General features: G+C 37.7%; 1 protein-coding gene across 5 annotated transcripts in view; it reads right to left on the bottom strand.

Annotated features, from left to right (window-relative positions):
• elavl2 (ELAV like neuron-specific RNA binding protein 2) overlaps positions 1–13107 on the bottom strand; it is a 31904-nt gene extending 18797 nt beyond the window's left edge. The window contains exon 1 of one of the 5 annotated variants that reach the window (XM_056368661.1): positions 12369–13107. The gene's annotated coding sequence lies outside the window, so the exon portion shown is untranslated. Of the gene's footprint in view, positions 1–10910; positions 11018–12368 lie in introns of those variants that run through there. The other 4 variants (XM_056368662.1, XM_056368659.1, XM_056368660.1 and 1 more) reach the window with 4 other exon arrangements.
• Positions 13108–13520: the final 413 nt, after the last annotated feature.

Raw genomic sequence — 13520 nt, 5'->3', positions numbered from 1 at the left:
CTGTGCCAATATAAACATTGTTTCTTTAATACAAATCCAAAAAGACTTTAGATGCAAAGGTGGCAAAATTTTTTTTTAAATGATCAAAATTTCAACACAGATCACTGAGCAGTTAGAGTCCTATTTATGAATTTGTTCCACCTTGTTGATTGCATCTAGGGAAAATGTCAGCTTGCCATAACTCAAATGCAAATTGATTTTCTCCAGTCAAATGGAGAAAACAGAATTGCAGTTGTCAGATGGACAGGTATAAACCTGATCAATATTTCTTAATGGAGAGCATCGCAAACCAGTCAATCATGTGCCATTTTTAGTATTTCACCATACTCAGCGATAGAGAAGGATAATGTATTCATTAAAAACATAAAATTTTAAGATTTCTTATCTAATATTTCAGAAAACCAGAGGACACTAAATTCTTGATGTCATCTTGATTGCACTGCTTTTCATTTCAATTTTTGTTCTGCCATCTAAAATATACTATTCTGTGCTCTCATGCTGTGGTCCATACAAGTATCTGATTTCAATAAATGGAGCCAGAACATATTTTTCCTCTTGCTTCCTTTACACATTCAGTGAAAGATTTTTGTCCTACTAGATATATCTCGACTTAAAAGTATTTTAAATCTTGACAAAATGAAGTCAGTGCAGTCATCATGACAGAAGAGGACCTTTGATATTTTGAACAAGCCGTCTCTTTTTCGCTTGCTGCTTTTCTCTGCCTGTTAATTGTGTCACCACTCTGCCACCGCTCAGCTGTCACTGACAGACGCAGTGATTAGCTGTGCTGCACATTATGATGTACATAAATGCACATAAACTGCCATTCTGCAGTAAACAGCTCGGTTTCAGTCGGATCAAACTTTAGATCCACTCTGGATTCTTATTTGATTAGTAAATAATTACAACCTCTGGAGTTTTAGTGAGCATGTGAGAGTCCACTCTGATGGCTTGACTGAAAATGAATATGTGCTTAACAGTGTTTTTATATACACATATATATATATATATATATATATATATATATATATATATATATACACATATATACACATATATATACACACACACACACACACACACACACACACACACACATATTTAGATATCTTTCTACTCTGAATGTCAGTGTGTATCTTGGTGTACACAACAAAACTTGACAGTAGGGTGAATATGTATGTTTTTGCACAAAGCACACTAATCAGAATTACAAAGAATAGAATAGCTCACATTTATCAACATGACATTTTACATTTGCTTCAAAGCGCACAAAAAATGCACAAGCAATGGCATATATAGGCAGTTAGACATTGTCATGGAAATTCAAATTTTGATTCCAGACAAGTACTGATGATATGAGGGATCCCAACAGTATTTGGAATGCAGGAACACTGTTGCAAAACATTCACTTAGCACATTATTTAGCAATAAAAACATTGCAAACTGATGAAAAACATTCACATTTAACACATCCCAGGTATTAAGACCAAGAGCTTTATCTGCCTTTAAGACATGTCAGCTACATGTTACAGTTTCTGATTTCTAAAAGAGTTTCAGGCAGTTTGTTTTTCCCCAACTCAATCTGAAACCACGTGTCAATGATCAGATGACCACTGTCTGCCAGCACATTACCAACATATTCACTACTCCCCTTATAACCCATTATCAAGTTAGTAACAGTGGTCTCTGTGCTTTTTTTGGTACATCTAAACAAATAAATTGGTCACTTTTATTATCCATTATTTCTTGTAGAATCCACTGTTGTGACAGGACCACAGTGGACTTTAGCCAATACTTTAGTTGAGTCAGCAGTTTTTGAGAAGTGTTATTCCAGTGGCGAAGTCTGTGCAAGAACATCCTCAACAGTGCATTTTCACTGAATTACACAACATCCCGTGTCACACACCACATGCTCACCCCAGTGTTTGCAGATATGAAGCGGTTTGGAAGCCATGTTTAAAATGGCCTATGTTTCACAGTGCACATATAAAAATACAGTATACACTAGCAGCATCATTTAACAGCTTGCTGCTTCATAATGACTACGCTTACTGACTGACTTGTTCTGGACAGTGATATAACTAAACTTGACAATGATAAGATTTGCTACTCATAATTCATAATGGAAGTTGAATATCTTTTTTGACTGTTTGTCTAAGAAAACAAGCCATTTTAAAGACAGTCAACCTCCAGGGGACTTTTGTGTTTATTTTTGACATTTTAACAACTGAAAATTATAAAAAGGAGTATTTACAAATTAAAATGAAGTTGCACAATGCCATTTATAGGAAAGCTGTACATTCAGGCCAACATTCCTTGCAGGTTGGGGAGATGTGGATAAACTTATTTGTTTTACTTCTGTTTTTTATGAAATTCTGTCCATCCTTACCATCACTGTTTTCAGGCTTGTAAATATTCTGTGGACAAACTGCATAGGCAATGTTGCAGTTTGTAAATGCAAATACATGACTCATCTGATTCGCTGTCATGTTCCTAAACCAAGGTCAAAACCCACTGACTACATAACTTAAGCAAAAAATACAAATTACAGTCATACAGCAAAGAGCTTCAACCCACACGACATATTACCACAGATAAATTTCAATCACTAAAAGAAAAAATACCCTCAGCAGAGTATATGTGACTGACACATGGACATTGAACAAGAGAATATTACAGTATGATAAATTTAAAGCCTTGAAAGGACATTAAGACCAATATAAAGTTGACTTGCCAAAATGGTCCAAGGAAAAAGCATCTGACAGATACTAATCTCCCTTAAAGCAAAATGTTGCTCAAGCACTAAATTCATATTAATTACAATTAATGTTAAGCATCAAAACTTTGTTTACAAATTTAGGAACGGCCAGTTCTATGCAAATGTGATGTCTCTCTGCCAACCTCACTGCCATTTCCTGTCGACACAGATGGCGTTGCTAGCCACATCTTTTCGCCTGCCAGCCAAGGATCTTAACCAGGAGGGTGAAATGCATGCATGAGGTTCATACTAGTAAGAAGAGCTGCCTCAATCTCCTAGGGCACATGAGGAATGAGCATCTCTAACAAGTGATATGGGTGTGTTAAATATTTTTCAGCAAATGCAAAGAGATGGTAAAAGGTGGCAAAGCAGCAAACTAGTTCAAGTGGATGGACTGCTGCAGACAACAAGTGTTTAATGCCTCAACACTCAATATCCACCATATCAAGGTGCAAACATCAACTTTTACTGTTCTGTTCTTCTTCTAGGGTAAACACCATGAGACAATATGCATGTCAACCGTGAGAGATTTGTGAATTAATGTCTGTTTACTTTATCCAAAACAGTTTCTGTAATATATATGATATGTCAGTAAATTTACTTTATCACAATGTATATCAACACTATACTATAAAACTAAATGAGTGTATTTTATCCGTATTGTCCACTCTTCTCTCACCCAAGAACAGATACATCAGGGTGGTAAATCAATCTTCAATTAATCATTAACATCCCTTCAAAGCTGTAACTTTGTTACTGAAGATGTGTAAAAGTTGCTGTGTACAGAGAATGTAGTGACAGTAGGAGTATAATGTAAAGTAGTGTACAGACTGACTTGTTTGTGACTGTGACTGACATGTTTTGCTGTTCACCGCTGCATACACACTAACTGCAGGTAAGGACTAAAAGGCAGCAGGCCATGATATACTACAAAGAACACACTTGTTAGTGGCTTATCTGGGCATCATAGATACCATACTTCTAAATAAGCATAGTTTTTTACTCTTACTCTACTCCAGACAGCATCTATCAAATGTGAATATTGCTTCACAGCTCAAGGGAAAATGCACCATGATTTGAGTGTTATGCATTACATCTGACTAAAACAACAAACATGATACTTGATAATACTGAATAATCACCATATCCCAAAACAGACTGAAAGATTGTTATCAGTACACAAAGGTTTCCCCTCAGGGCAGTAGTCAAGATATTTAGATTTAGCCCAATAACATCAGAAATGCTCTTTCAGAGTTTGCTCATCAGTTTTCAACCTGAACTTAAAGCTATATTAATTGCAGCAAGTACAGTCAACATCTACATCAAACACACTGCAACGATTCCGGTCGCACAAGTATGGGGTTTTAAACTTCACAGGGTCAACTTCACCCTCCTGCTGCTCTTTCCATCTGTTATTTGTCTCGAAGTGAAACCAGTAAGTGACTGCAAAACTTAAGTACTGCTTTCACATTTCAACTTTTTTGCTGTTTTGTTAACATGACAGAAAGAATACAAGGATAGAAATTTAAAAAAAAAAAAAAAACCTAAGTGATATTCATCCAAAATTTCATATGCCAAAAATTGCAAAAAGCAGTTACCCACTCCAGAAGCAGCCTCCCCCACGTGCATAGTAACAGAGGAAAAGCAGGCCACAAGAGAACATATTGTTGAAGAAAATGACTTACTTCAATCTATTTCATATGTTTCACCTTTTATTCTAAGTACAAAGCACAAACATTGGCTATTGTCCCGACTGAGATAGTGCCACAAGGCAGAAATATTTCATTAGATAAACACTTGGAAGAGGAAGCTTGGCAAGACGCCTCTCCCCAAAAATTTCAGTCAAGGCTTTCACTGTGTGCAGCCAGCCAGCAGCCTCCTCTTAGTGCAGGCATTTCAGTGCGGAGCATCATGTTCCCCTTGAGGCCGTGCCTCATGGTTTTCGTCAGAAACCAACCCTCGATAAAGACCACAAGGTTCTTTTTTTGTTTCCCATCACTGCTAAGATAAACCATCCACCTCCACAATTTTACCCCACTGAGCAAGCTGCCTTTTAGGGACTCATTAAAGTGTACTGTGTTTAGTTATTGGTACACTCAGATCCCACAGCCTTCTCACAAGGGGGAGAAAAGCCTCTGCATGCATTGTTACAATGAGGAGAATAAAATGATTCCCAATTCAAATATAGTGACCTAAAATACACATAGGCTTTAGTAATCTATACACTCACGATGACAATATGCAAAAAGCATAAGGGACATTCAAAACTAATGACAAAGCTTTGGCATTACTTTACATGCAAGTGGTGCACTCAAATACTTCAACAAATATACTTTGTGTTTTAGCCATGCATCATCCTTCAACCTCTGAAGCTGGTGGTACTGGCTCTGTCTTAGCAGCTTACTGACTGCTAATTAATTACATGGAAACGTGACTGAGTGGGAGTTTGGAACCAAGATTTCACAGCTGATCAAACTCTTGACTGAAGTACAGCTGTCAATCAACTGATATGGAATCAATCGCAAGCTGGCAACATTTCATACCTGTATCCTGTTTGGAACAAATTAGTAACAATGGAGTAGATTAATTGATTTATATTTGTCAATCTAAAGGAAATTAATTGTAAACTATTTTCACAGTTGATTAATTGTTTAGGTTATTTTATCAAGCAAAAATATCCATCTGCTGACTCAATGCTTTTTCTGTACTTTATACCACTGTATATTATAGAGTTTGGACTGTTAGACAAATCAAGGAATAAGAGGATTTCTCATTGGGCTCTGGCGTTTTTCAATTTAACAATTCAATTTTCTAGACTAAATGATTAACCATAAAAATAACAGATTAATTCATGATGAAAAAAATGTATTAGTTGCTTACCCAACCCTGTTCACTTGTGTAACTCAGCAAAATGCACTACTACCTGAAGACAGACGTTTATGATAAACGTAGCTTACAACTTTTAAATGCTAAGTTCCTTTAGCTCTTAATTAAAATCAATCCAAATGATTTTAAAAAAAAAGGTACCACTGCCACTTGAGGATACTTAGACTGCTATTTTAATTTCAATTAAAATCAGCTTGAGTAAAGGCCATCATGCAATCTATTCTAGTTAAAGAACATTATATGACTGCCATACTTGCAAATATTGATTCAGAATAGTTATTGTCCCTTAATAAAAATTTGAAATTTATGAGGAAGGGAAGTTAAATACATTAAACTCTGTTAACACTCACAACAGAAAGCCGCGAATGTCAGCCTAGACTATATTGGGATTTAAATTTTTTTTCCCTTTCTAGTATGACCACACCAATTCACACAAAGCACTGCCAGTAATATTGCACAAATCGGTTGTATTTGTTGATGCATTGGTTGCAAAGGCCTTTAGCATCTGTTTCCTTCAGCCAGTCTGTCAATTTCCCCTTTCATGGGATCAAAACAAAAAATAGATATACTGTAAGGGCTGTCTAGACCACTGAGGGGAAATGCAGTAGAATAAAGTTTTGATTTTGATATACATAAATAATTGAAAATTGAAATTGAAAAGCAACTGAAACTGCAGAACTTCTTTAACCTGAACCTGAAGCCAACAGTGACATCAGCATGTACTTTTATGACACTGAGCACTTAAAAGTGAGGAGGCACGAATCTCTGCTACTAGCTCCTCAGAGGATTAAATTGACCAAGTATGCGTGACAAGCCGCAGAGTGAAGAACTCCAGAGTGCACACACTGACATGCACGGCCTGTCCTTGAAAACTAAAAGCCCACAAGTAAAAGTTCAAAATATCCCAGCTGAAAACATAGATGTGACTAGTCTACCCACACACACACACACACACACACACACACACACACACACACACACACACACACACACACACACACACACACACACACAAGCTGAAGTGTACAAAGGCAAACGCTACAACATAAAATGCTGCAAAAAAGTTCGGCACCACCTCTACCTTGATGAGAAAAATAAGGTGTAATGTGATGGCAGCTGCGGTGCCAACACTGTGAATCTAATAGTTAGTTATATTTCTGGGTGTAAGCTTCACCCAACCATGGACACTGAACTGATTTCTCTTCATAAAAAAGGATCTCAATACACACTTTTTCAACTTCAAAGATTTTTACCACCTCCACTCTAAGTGAATCTGGCCCGGTTAATTCTTTGAATCATCTTAATTTCACTGAAGGCAAGTTGCATGTTATTTACTACATCACATGCTAGCAGGACAACTCCATCTCTTGGAGGTTATGTTGCTCCGCAGACCACACCTCAAAAGTCTGCAATGTTTCACCATGTCTTTGCTCTACAATTCCTACTAGCAAGCCTGCTTTCTTTGTAGTTCAACATTTAAAGATTAGCAAAAGTATCAAATTAGATGTATCAAGTTTTTCCTGAAGGTGACAGGCTACAGTGGGTAGGATTGAGAGTTGGGTAGCACCAGCGGGAACGTATCAGAATAAATACTGAAAAGTGACGCAACTCTGAGTCATAATTGGCAGTCTGCCTCCAATGTAGAAGTGCACAATTTCTCACCAGCCCTTTTGGAAAAAGGAATAATTCAACAATGTTGGTAGAAAAAACAAAAACAAAAACACATTCACTACAGTTCGCCTTTAACAAAATCCTATTGGGTAGTTTGTATTGCTCAAGACACTGAAACATGTTCATCAATATTGACTTTACTTTAACCAGAGGCATTTTTTTTTTAATTCTTTCTAGCTTGATGCTGTTAGAAAACAAATGGCAAAATATCAAGAAGTCATTGCTAGTAAAAGAGAATATTTTTCATATTTGCTGCTCTGTTTTCTCAATTTTATGAAATTAAAAATAGGACAAAAAAAAAAATCACTGTTATGATCATATTAATTACCAACACTATTAGTTATGAATGAGTATCAACTCATGGGTAATCTGATTAGTATTTAATACCAAGTAATCCATGTTAAATACAGATTCTGACAATTTACAATTTATAATGAAAGAGCTTACTTTGACATAAATATTAAATCGTTTTCAGATACTGGTCTATCTGCCATTATATAAAAAGGTGTACATGTTATATATAAAAAAGGCTGACAGTGTGGTGCTAAAGCTTGGCTTAATATTAGATATTGATGCCAGTGCTCCGGATTTACCTGACAATAGCTGGAAATGCAAGAAAAACAACAGCTATACAAATGACATACTTAGAACGTCAGAGTGTTTAAAGCTAAAAGAAAGTGACACTTGTGATTGTTCATTTAGCACTGGGTTTATCTTAGAGGATGTGATGTTTCAGTCTCTTAAGTGCCTCACCCACTTCAACTGTTTTCCACTGGTGGTCTTAGACTATTAACCTAAAAAAACAAGTTACTTTGATCTTTTCAGTTTAGTAGTTAAGGCCCAAACACTTAACTTGGATTTAGACATTAAATAAAGTTAATTAATAATGAGGTTCAATCCAACAACTAAACATTAAAAATAATGTTTAGACACCACTTGGCATATTTACACTACCTCTGCTTCTCACTGCCATAAAGCTAAACACTAACAGAACCAACATTACATGTACTATACAAATCAACACTCACTACATCATGCCTATACAGAGCAGAGAATATGGTGATCTATTAAAGGTTCAGGGACACTGCAATGCTGGCCTCCAGTGATGACCAACACATGCAGAGGGAGGGCCACCCTGTGGCCAACAGACAATAAGGACTGAATGAAAACAGTCCTGTGCACCGTCCACATAGACCATACCAGATTAACTGCAGACGGGGGAGTAAAGGGAGAGGCTATGAAGAGAAGAAAGGGGGATGGGCATTTAAGAAGGACAAAGGGGGCAAAATTGCTTTTTTGCTAAAGCCACCCACTGTACACTAACCCAGTTCTGACAGCGGCACACATTGCTGCACAGAGCACAGTGATGTGGCCTTTGGAAGTTCACTCACTGTCCTGCATTTTAGTCACTCTGTCAGCAGCCTTTATTTAGAAAGGCAAACGTGGGGGCTCAATAATACATAAAGACAACCGCTCTTATCCCTTGTCCCTCTCAGGAGCACAGAGGTTGCTACAATTGTGGAAGTTGCACGTACACGAGAAGGAAAATGCCTAAAAACAGATATTTCTATATATATAGAAATAGGAATACGTTGGCATCGCCTATCAAAAGCTGAAGTTGTGATTAGACCTGCAACGATAAGCAATTTGAATTAAGATCTCTTGTATTCTGAACATTTCTAATATTAAGAGGAAAATTGTGTAATATCACTACTTAAGTATCAGCATTCCCATAATACCAAAAACCAAGTAAAATGGAACATGATTGCTTTTTTTTTTTCTAAATCAGTCTTCTGCATACTAAAACTTGTGATATTTCATAAGTACTATATTGACTCAGGTGACTGGACAAAGCAGCATAACAAACAAATTTTCAGCAACGAACATTACATTTCTATTCTGTTAATCACATTGCATCTGTTCAAAACACTTATCATTTTGAGTCAAATCAATAGTTTTGCAAAAAGTTTTAAATAAAAAAACAAAACAAACATGTACAATAAATCAACTAATCAACTAAATCTACTAATAAATTATGTTCAAACTAAGGAATACCAGATATATTCACTTACATTACAGTAAAAACTGTATCACACCTTTAAATCCTCAGTAAACAACCTCATTTCCTTTTGCTGGGCTGTCCCCCTATACCCACAAGACCACAGATGTCCTGTGTTTTGGCAGCCTCCTGGTAAATTAACTGGTCAGGCTTTTAGCTGCTGGCTGGATGATATGTAATCTTTTCATGACCTACCAACTGAAGATTACTCACTGCAGACTGCCAACTATAACGAAGACAACACATTCACCTGCTAAATATTCAAGGCCACATACTACACCCATAAGCACAAAAAATGCCAACTGCAAAAAATATGCCTTTGTTTATACCAGAGATTATAGTCTTACTACTGTCTTCAAAGCCTTTGAGCGCAAAAACTGCACTGAACAACCTGTTCTTGTACCTGGAGTTGCTTTAATCCAAATACATCCTTTTTGACCATTTAAAGGAGGAGAGTGAAACAGAGTAAAGGCATCACTTGCAGATATCAGGTGTAAATACTACTACTAATGTCAAAGATAAAACAGGAAAATCCAGTTTCATATTCTGAATGGAGAAAAAAAATGTGACTGTCAAAAGAATTGCCTTTGTGTGTGCACACAGAATAAATTCTGCTGATTTTGTAGTTTAATCAGAAATTGCTGGGGATTTCTGCAAAGGACTGGAAACATTTATCGACAAATGGTAAAACCTACTACAAAAAGTACACCTGCTGCTTTGCTCCAGATATGCATGTTAAAATAGGTCCATATTAAAATTTAATATAACATAAAAATGTTATATTAAAAAATACGTAAAAGTTACTGCTCAAATCGGCGTAGTTTAAAAGGTAACCTGTCTTTAAGTATGTATTTCTAATTAGGGGGACCACAAAGTGAAGCTGGTTGAATTAGTTAATCAGTGACACCTGTGCTACTGCGGGTAACCTGCTCAACAAGACCAAAAGGGACTGAAACTCGGTTCATGCTAAATCCAAATTAAAGCGAATACTCCAAGGCCACGTTTAACTATACCTAATGCTAAAATACCAAATTTCGTTTTAAATTTCTTTAGCATTTAAAGAGCAATTGCATGCTAGTCTTAAAGTTACATCGGCAAGCGGCGTGGTCATTTAACTGAACGCGGTCTAGACAACTACCAAAAGAAAGATTTATGTAACCACCGTGACGAACCAGCAGTTTTGTGTCTACTGCGGCAATTATCGAACTCAGTTTGTAGGGCTCAAATTTTTATCATTGGTTTGTGTTGCGTGGTAGCTAGCACCGAGACGCGGCTCTGCGCTTGCTACTACAGTAACGTTTTATTTGGCTAGCTTAACGTTAGACAAACCCGTTAAACATTATGTCACGTAAAAACATTATTATTTCCAATGGAGTTCTGCAAGCAACATGTCCGACATGGTGGCTTGCTGCGCCGGCTTCTGTTTGGCCTTGCTAGCTACTATAACTCCTTAAATGCAATTTTTCTGTGCACATTTTCGACACATTTAATTTTGGCAGTTAATGTTTTTTACGCTACTCCTTTGTGGTGTCTTACCTTGAGGTGTTCAATCGGCGTCGCGGGTATTTATTGATGTAAAGTCTGCAGACATCAAACTTTTGGTCGCAGTCTTTGCGCAGCAGAATAGGGGGCGGTGGCGGGAACGCGGCCACCCTAAATAAACTAATCAAACCATCGGCCAATCAGCGAAGATCTCGTCTCAACCCCGGAAATACACATAACAATTGATTTGCTGCAGGTGTACTTTGGCTCCATGCTACCTAACCTGAATGCATGCCAAATAAAGTGTCAGTGCAAAAAAAAAAAATCATATAACAATGAAACTGCTGGAGCAGAGGCCCAAAAAGCTGCCTCTGGGTACCATAAGAGTCCTTTGGGTATTCAGAAGAAACCAGCAAAATCAGAGATCGTTTAATTTGATCCACTACAGTTACGATAGTGATTTATAAGTATTGCCGTTTCTATATTAGATTAACATTAGTGAGAACTAATGTTATCCCTGCGGCTACACGGCAGACATATGTATTTTTGCAATATTAGCGGTATAAAGGGTACAACATAACCAAATGAGAATATCCTACTGATAAGTTGCCTTTGGCCTGAAAAAAAAAAAAGGTTAGGATCGAAATCCAGAATGGATCTTTTGAATAGGAAGTGTAGGGTTGTATGCAGTGTACAATTTAGACCTGCATGAAAATTCAGAAATAGCATACAAATATGCCTATGATAGCAGAACTTAGAAAATAACATCCAGCAACTCCAAGTAGTGCAACACACAGTCTGCACTTAACCTATATAGCATCACTCCTTTTAGAGTTAGACAGAGTCTACAGACCTATGGGCTATTTTACATTCAAATTCAAGAACATATCCTTACAATAGCCTATCAATACGTTAAAATCACATTTGTATTTAGCCGTTTAGATCCTAAATAAAATACAAGTTTTGATATGGATGAAAGAGCTCAAAATGAAAAAATCTAATAAATATGGTTAGGGTGCTTCCTGCAGCTATTATTTCAACTCCCAATATGAAATTCTACATATAAAAAACAGCGCTACCAGTCTAATATTTCCAATATGATCACGTTTTTACTTAATATGCGGTAAAATAACCGACTACTATGCGGATCCCACGTTTCAGCACTCTACCAAGGCCTATATTTCTACACACGAGCAATAAAAGCGTCCGTCCATGTCTGAAACCTTGGGAGGTTTTTGAAACGAGCACATGTGCGGAGGTAGCCCACTTATCCTGTCGTGTAAGTCTATCATATGCCCAGCCACCGCAATTCAGAGTTGAAAATCAGCCGTCAATGGAAACATGAATGCATCACGGTGACTTTCCTATCGCGTTCACATGCAATAAGACAGCAGACTACAGTGAATGCATGATCTGCGCTACACACTGTCCTCAAAGAACTGACATAGGCTGGAAAAAAAATCGATTTAAAATGTTTCAGGTGAATGAGCAAATGTGTAAAAAATATCTTACCGTTTCTATAAATGAAAGTTATGGACGTCCTTAGGCAAACAATCTCTGAATGAAACACCTGGCCAATAGCGTGTAAAATGATGAATTCCGCTCTCTTAGTTCAAACTTGGAAACATAAAAGCCAACACAAACAAGATAAAATGAGGAAATGAAATATTTATTAAATCAAAACACAGAAATGATTTCCTTTCAGCAAATGCATGAAACATAAGGAAAAAGAACAGAAGAAATAAAAGGAATCAAATAATTAAAAAAGCCGGCTTCTGCCTGTCTCGCTCTTTACAGGTGCGCCACACAAATACGCGACATCACTGAGTGGAAACCAATGCAAGGAGGAGGTTGTCTTTAAAAGGAAGATAGTCCTGCCGGCAAATATATAGGGCCGTATCACAGCATGCCTATACCTCTCCGCTCTCCCCGTTTCATCCATTCAACCTACACATGAACACGCATTGGACGCGGAAGTATACCTAGAGTAGCTCCATCCACCGCTTATGCACACAGAGGCTCTTCAACACTATTGGCTCTCACGCGCTCCTCGTCGGGCTCAGCCGTCTTTCCAAATCACAAGATGCCATTCGTCCTCGCCCCAGTCACTCACGGCGATCAAGCATTTTTCCTAAATATGGCATTTGAAGTCAAACATTGCCTCGCCGACAGATGCACAGCGCAGCAGGCGGGAATAACACCAAGGCTACAGTGTATTTCGTTTTTTTTTTTCCCTTTCTCACAAATGTGTTTTATACCACACCACCACTACTGCCACTGCCTTCAAGAAAGGAGCAACTGACCCTATTAAAATCGCCTCAGCTTTGTGCGCTGCTTTCACGCTTATGCTCTACTTCAGCTAATACATGAGGCAATAAAACTACTCGGAAAGATTCTCCTAACAGGCCAAACCATGTCCTCCACCGTGTCTTTTTCCCCACACCATGTCCCTTCACTGTCTGTGCCATTTCAGCACTCTCCTATCATCTCTTGTTCTGAAATCGGCGCCTGATTTTTTGCTGCAAACCGGTTTGCGTCGGTGCAGAAAGGCATGTTGTGTGCATTCAGCAGGTTTCAGCACCGCGGACAGCGCAGCTCTCCACTACAGTAAGATGTGGAGCTGCCTACGTGCTTCTCACTGTCTGCCTCAGAGACTTACAGTCA

This window comes from Seriola aureovittata, chromosome 23, assembly GCF_021018895.1.
Source record: "Seriola aureovittata isolate HTS-2021-v1 ecotype China chromosome 23, ASM2101889v1, whole genome shotgun sequence".
NCBI lineage: Eukaryota > Metazoa > Chordata > Actinopteri > Carangiformes > Carangidae > Seriola > Seriola aureovittata.
This window is presented reverse-complemented; position numbering and strand designations above follow the sequence as displayed.